This window comes from Artibeus jamaicensis, unplaced genomic scaffold (assembly GCF_021234435.1).
Source record: "Artibeus jamaicensis isolate MK-2021 breed Jamaican fruit bat unplaced genomic scaffold, CSHL_Jam_final scaffold_1964, whole genome shotgun sequence".
Lineage (NCBI taxonomy): Eukaryota > Metazoa > Chordata > Mammalia > Chiroptera > Phyllostomidae > Artibeus > Artibeus jamaicensis.
This window is the reverse complement of record NW_026522030.1, coordinates 6,555,738-6,561,757: the sequence shown is the minus strand read 5'-3', so window position 1 is coordinate 6,561,757 and position 6,020 is coordinate 6,555,738. Positions and strand designations below refer to the sequence as shown.

Here is a 6,020-nt window from a genome sequence, read left to right as displayed (position 1 = left end):
ACAGGTAGCAGATATGGCAGAGCTGGCTCTCAAATTCAGGTCTTCTTCCAAGGCCTTTATTCTTTTAAAAAGTATCCCACTGTCTTCAGAAGGAGGAAATACCAAATGTGCTCCCCACTCGGTGCCACTTTCTATCCGACTGATGACGCATATATACACCTATGTTGCTAGAAGGAAGCAGAGTAACTACAAAAATGCTTAAAATGAGCATGGACATTCAATTTACAGGGGCCTTTGGGAGGACGCGGTGTTCAAATAAAAACAGACCCTTTTGTGATTTTTGACCTTCAACCCCTGATTGACACCCCTCTCCCTTACTGGGATTAGTTAAGGGATGCTAAAGAAGTTGGTCTGCATCCACACAGATCATCTTCAGAGTGGAGCACATTTAAGGGTATGGACTCTGAAATCGGATGGACTTGCCTTCAAATGTGATTCTCTTCATTTTACAAGCTGCTTGATCTTGGGTGATTATTTAACTTCTCTGATCTGGTGTTTTCCTCTGTAAAATGATAATTAATAGTCCTTTCTTCATAGAATTCTGGTCAGGATTGAGTTAAGTCACGCAAACCTCTTAGAATATTGCTACTGTAGACACTCAATCTCAAATATTATTATTGTAAAATAATTATAATAAAAAATAGAGAACTTATTCAGGCTAAGCTTTAAGGTTTTGTCAGAAGACGAGAGGAAAACCCAGGTTATTTCATGCTGGGTGATTAAAATTCTGCACATTTGCAATGTTTGTGATCCCGAGATGAGATCCTCTCAGGAACACTGTGAGGCCAGCAGGACCTGCTAAACGGCCCCCTGCTACCTATGAGCTGGGGTGGGCAGGATGAAAGTGACTCCCTCAGGGTCCTACCTGCTCTGAGGACGGAACATAGTAAAGTCTTCCCTGTGCCTTTTCAGGTTTCAAAGGGATTTAAAGACTAAAAGATTTCTAAGAATTTCCTTGAACAGGACATTTCCTCTCTGTGACAAAGATACAACACAACCTATTTCTTTTGGCATTTATTAAAATGGCTAGTTGGGCACCATTAGCATATGGGCTTTTATGCAAGTCATGCTAGGTTGGCAACTGTTGGTGTGAAGGTGATTTGCTTTTAATCCTTTGGACTGTTCCATCTTTATAGACAACCACCTGTGGGAGAGATTGGTGTCTAAAATAAAGGGTTTCTGTAGTTTGTGGAGAAATCAGGGATTCCATTGTTGCTTTAGAACTACTCAGTCGTAACTGAGAGTGTTTTCTTTCTAAGCTTCCAAGAAGTTGCCATAGTTATAGCTGTTGGTTCCTATTAAAATCACCATATTAACGTGGTAGGTTATAAAAGAATTTACGTAACTTTTCAACACTATAACTGTGTGGGGAAATTACCTAGTCTGGAGAAGAGTTAGCCAAAGTGCTACTTGCTGACAGCATGGCTCAGCCGTGCTGAGGGTTTAGGGACATGTGGACACCGACCACAAACAATGGAGGCTTCTGTGTTTCATGTCAGAGAGAATGACCTGGGATGTGGATGGCCATTAGAGACTGGTGTCTGGCCCAGGCTCTGACATTTGTTCTTGGTATGACCTCAGGCAAGTCACTCTCCCTCTTGGCCTTTTGTCATTGTCCCATGTATAAATGAGGATGTTAGAGTACATGGTCTCAAAATCCCTTTCACTTCTGGAATTCCTGGATTCTGTGAGTAGTTTTGTGGCCCATTTGAAAACCGCACCCTTTCCATTTAAATCCACCAGAGGGCGATATGACCCATGATTTGGTCCTGTCCCTGGCAGGAGAGACCTCATCACTTTGGTAGCTGCCCTGAAAGAGGAAAGGGGAAAGACCTGACTCAGTCCTTGCCTTCCACTGGAGGTACGCGGAAAAAAGACACTTTTGAAGTTGTTCCTTAGGTCTAGAATAGACAGGAGGTCTTCAGGTTTATTGTTTTTGATCTCACATCAGAGCCCTGGGCCAGATCCTATCTTCCCATTTCACAGGCCAGGGAACTGAGGCCCAGGGAACTGAAAGGACTCATGTGGGGCTGTGTGGATTTCCAGTGGGGGGCTCAGGACCTTATCTCCTCATCCCCACTCATTCCTCTGGCCATTTCCCACTGGACTTCAAGGCTGCCTCTGTTTCTAAGGGACTTCTATTGAGCTGGAAAGACAATTTATACACACACCAGTTGGTTAGGGCAAAGTTTGAACCCATAGTATATAGAGTCGAGGGTAGGAACTGACCTGCCTGGGCTTAGTAGATCTTCTTTCCAATGAAACTCTTCCTTGGGGGTTTTGGCTAAATGATAAAAAAAATGTGGTGGCTGACAGGAGGTGTCATGGTTCGGGTTCTAAGTTGCAGAACACAGAACCCATTCTGGTTTATTTAAGGAGCAAAGGAATTTTTGAAAATGTGTCAGGAAACTCTCAGAATCTCCAGGAGGGTCAGAGAACGAGACTCTAAAAAATACGTGTCCAGAAACTATGACCAGTTCCACTGCAGGGACTTTTCTAGGAAAAAAAACCACTGTCACAGCTGCTCAGGGTGTTTGGGACTGGGTACCGCCGTTGAACTGCTATTAGTTGAGCCTCTTTTTTGTGGTGGGCATATATCTCACCTCAGTCAATCCTTCCGGACAGGTATCATTATCCTTCATTTACTGATCCTTGCTTAGTTAAGCCGAGGCCTCTCTGACTTCAAAGTCTGGACTCCAACAGAGCACAATGGTATGGTTGCTGGGCTGGAGGTGGGGTCTAACCCCTGTCTCAGAGGGCAATTTCAGGAGATGAGGGGCTTTTCCTTGTGTTTCTGCTGTTGTAACCCTTTTGATTTTTAGTAATGAGGGAAGGGAAGAACAAAAAGGATTAGACTTAGCTGTGTATAACAGAAAACCCAACATAATAGTTATTTAAACGTGTAAGTTCATTTTTCTTGACCTAAAGGAAACTTGGATGTAGGCAGTTTGGGAATGGCACAGAGGAAAACAAAGTTATTGGAAACCCAGGGTTTTTTTCTGCCTTTTATTACAGCCATTCTTAGTGCATGGTCAAAGGTGGCTGCTGGAGATCCAGCCATTATGTTCACATCCCATGTGTAAGAGGGGAATGGCAAAAGTGAGCCAGAACTGAGATATGTGTTGCTGTAAAGAGGCTTGGAAGAGTAGATGTGCAGCTGGGCACATTGCCTGCAGGCCTGGTATAAAGAATAAAAGGGTGTTGGTTGGGCCTGTCATCTTCAAATATTTCCACTCAGATATCCTTGAAATAATTTTGAAAAATTAGCAACCACCTTGTACATTTTTATATTATCCCTGAAAAATCGTATATTTTAATACAGATAGATATGGATGTGAATTACACAGTTTCTGGCTCATTGTAAACATTGATACAAAAGATATAAAATTATTATATTACCTTTTGAAATATGTGCAATGGTATGTAAATGCTGTTACGATATAACAGCACCATCCTCTGTCTAAAAAATAAACAAATGAGCTCTTAAACAGTTGGGAATTTTCTGTCATTCCTTTTATTCTCATTGGACTTCCTGTACATATTTTTTCTAATACACATTTTTCTGTTTTTTAATTTATTATGTTATTATTTTCATCATATGAACAGGTTTAATGTAGCATGAATGCAAAAGATTAGAGCCATTAATAACATATCTAATATGTGCTCAACTTAAAAAAATAAATGAAAACAAGATAGTGGCCAGAATAATTGTACCATTATAATTATATGAAATAGAAAAGCTTCCATCAACATTTAAAAAATGTAACAAATACAATATGACATATTTTAAAAATATTCCTCTCAATTTTATAATCTATTGTTTCTTAAAAATGTTTCTTAGAAGAGAGGCTTCAGACACCCATGGAAAGATGAAAATGTAGGTTAGAGATACATAATACAGGTGGGCAAAAGTAGCTTTACAGTTGTGAGTATGCAAAATGCAGTTTAGTCTCGTATTACTGTTCATTAATTCTTGTGTTATTTTCCATAGTAACAGGTGTAAACCTACTCTTGCCCCCTCCTGTTTGCCAGGATTTGCTAATTCACTATTAAAAGTACTTTTTATTTGCTCTTAGACATTTTAAACAAATGAGTACTGGTAATTATTATATTTCACACATAAGAAAGGTGGTACTTTTCCTACATTAGAATTATATAAACCTTTACATGTACAGTACTTTTAAATTGTCTTACTTTGAGTCTTGTTATGTTTTACAGGTTAATTTTCATTTCTACTTTAAAAGAGTGACCAAGTTGTTTGCAAATGCACTATTAGGGTAAATATGGATGGTACTACATTTAATTTTAATATATCTAACTTACCCAATTTCAAGTAATGTATAGGAAATGATACACCCTTAATTTGTATTTATATATGTTTCTTTGAAACAAAATATTAATTTTGTGGATGTGATAAGAAACTGCCTTCTTTGTACACTTTTTAAAAAATGAGCAGTACAGAGAGCAGACACTTAGGTCCTATACTCTGCCTACCGGGAAGTGAAGCTAAACTTTCGAAAAATAGAATGCAAAAAGATTCTAGTTAACAATATATTGCTTTGGTTAAAAATCATGCTCTTTGTAATGTTCATTTGTAATCTAAACTCACAGTATGGCCCACCAGCCCAAAGTAATCTTCTGCATGTCATCGTATTTGTTGTATCCCAGTGGTTTCTAACCCAGTGTTTGTGGAGGCCACTGGGTTGCAGCAAAGTCTTCCAGCAGCAGAAAGGGTACATAGCCTCCGTTGCATTAGCTCGTTTGACAAATGTCTTTCTTAAAAGATTTTTACTTTCGAATTATCTGATGTGCAGTTGCTTCAGATACTACACATCCAAACTTTTTATAGAAACCAGCAGTTTGCGATAGACATTTAAGGGTAATCTTACAACAGTTCCATTTCTTGTTTAGCAAAGTGGTTAATAATAACCTTAGCACAGGAATGGATGAAATTATGTTCTATTATCAAAGTTGCCATAGCAACAATCTGTTCTAAAGTCACATCTTTCACAACGGTAGCATAATAATCCCCAGATTTCTTCATGTGCTCAAAATGTTTCATAAATCGTTCCAATTGACAATGCCAGTCTCTGTCAGGTGACCTAACCTTAAAAAAGCCTCTATTTAAATCAGCAGTACAACGAGGCCTCGAAACCAAACCTTTTCCATGATGTGTTGGGGAAACGGCTGGAGAAAATTTAGGTGTATTTTGGCTCCAGTGCCCTGCCTGGAGTGAACTTGGGTCAAACGTAGGCGCTGCATCAGGTTTCATCTCCGCTGTAAGGTCTTATAGAGTAGGCGCTGGGTGGGTGTTCCTCTCCAGACCGTGGACGCCTCCTCACCCACCACATATGCAGTGCCGGGTCTGAGCTTTCTAAATCTGCACTTTATTTATCATCCCTTTCAGCCACAACAATATGTATAGAAATGGAAATTTTAATGTCATGTGGCTATAAACCCATGGAATTTTTGGATTATCATTACAATGATTGCTACTGTATAACTGATAAAAATAATCTTAGGAAACATAAAATGAATCATTTTTTAAAACTTTGATTGATTATGCCATTACAGTTGTTCTATTCCCCCCCTTCATTCCCCTCCACCCTGCACACCCCTCCCCCACCATTCCCCCCCTTTAGTTTGTGAACACGTGTCTCAAGTTCTTTAGATTCTATATTTCCCATACTATTCTTGCCCTCCCCCCATCTATTTTCTATCTACTGTCTATGCTACTTATTTTCTGTACCTTCTCCCCCCTTCTTCTTCCTCCCACTCCCCTGTTGCTAACTCTCCATGAGATCTTCATTTCTATGCTTCTGCTCCTGATCTAGCTGTCCTCTTAGTTTGCTTTTGTTTTAGGTGTGGTTGTTAATAACTGTGAGTTTGCTGTCCTTTCACTGTTCATATTTTTTATCTTCATTTTTCTTAGGCAAGCCCCTTTAACATTTCATATAATAAGGGCTTGGTGATGATGAACATATCTTGAGTTTGATCTTATCTGAGAAGCACTTTATCTG

At 39.4% G+C, this 6,020-nt stretch overlaps 1 pseudogene; it reads right to left on the bottom strand.

Moving 5' to 3' along the window:
- Positions 1–4,788: 4,788 nt before the first annotated feature.
- On the bottom strand, positions 4,789–5,272 carry LOC119044943 (glucosamine 6-phosphate N-acetyltransferase-like; annotated as a pseudogene).
- Between the last annotated feature and the right edge of the window lie 748 nt (positions 5,273–6,020).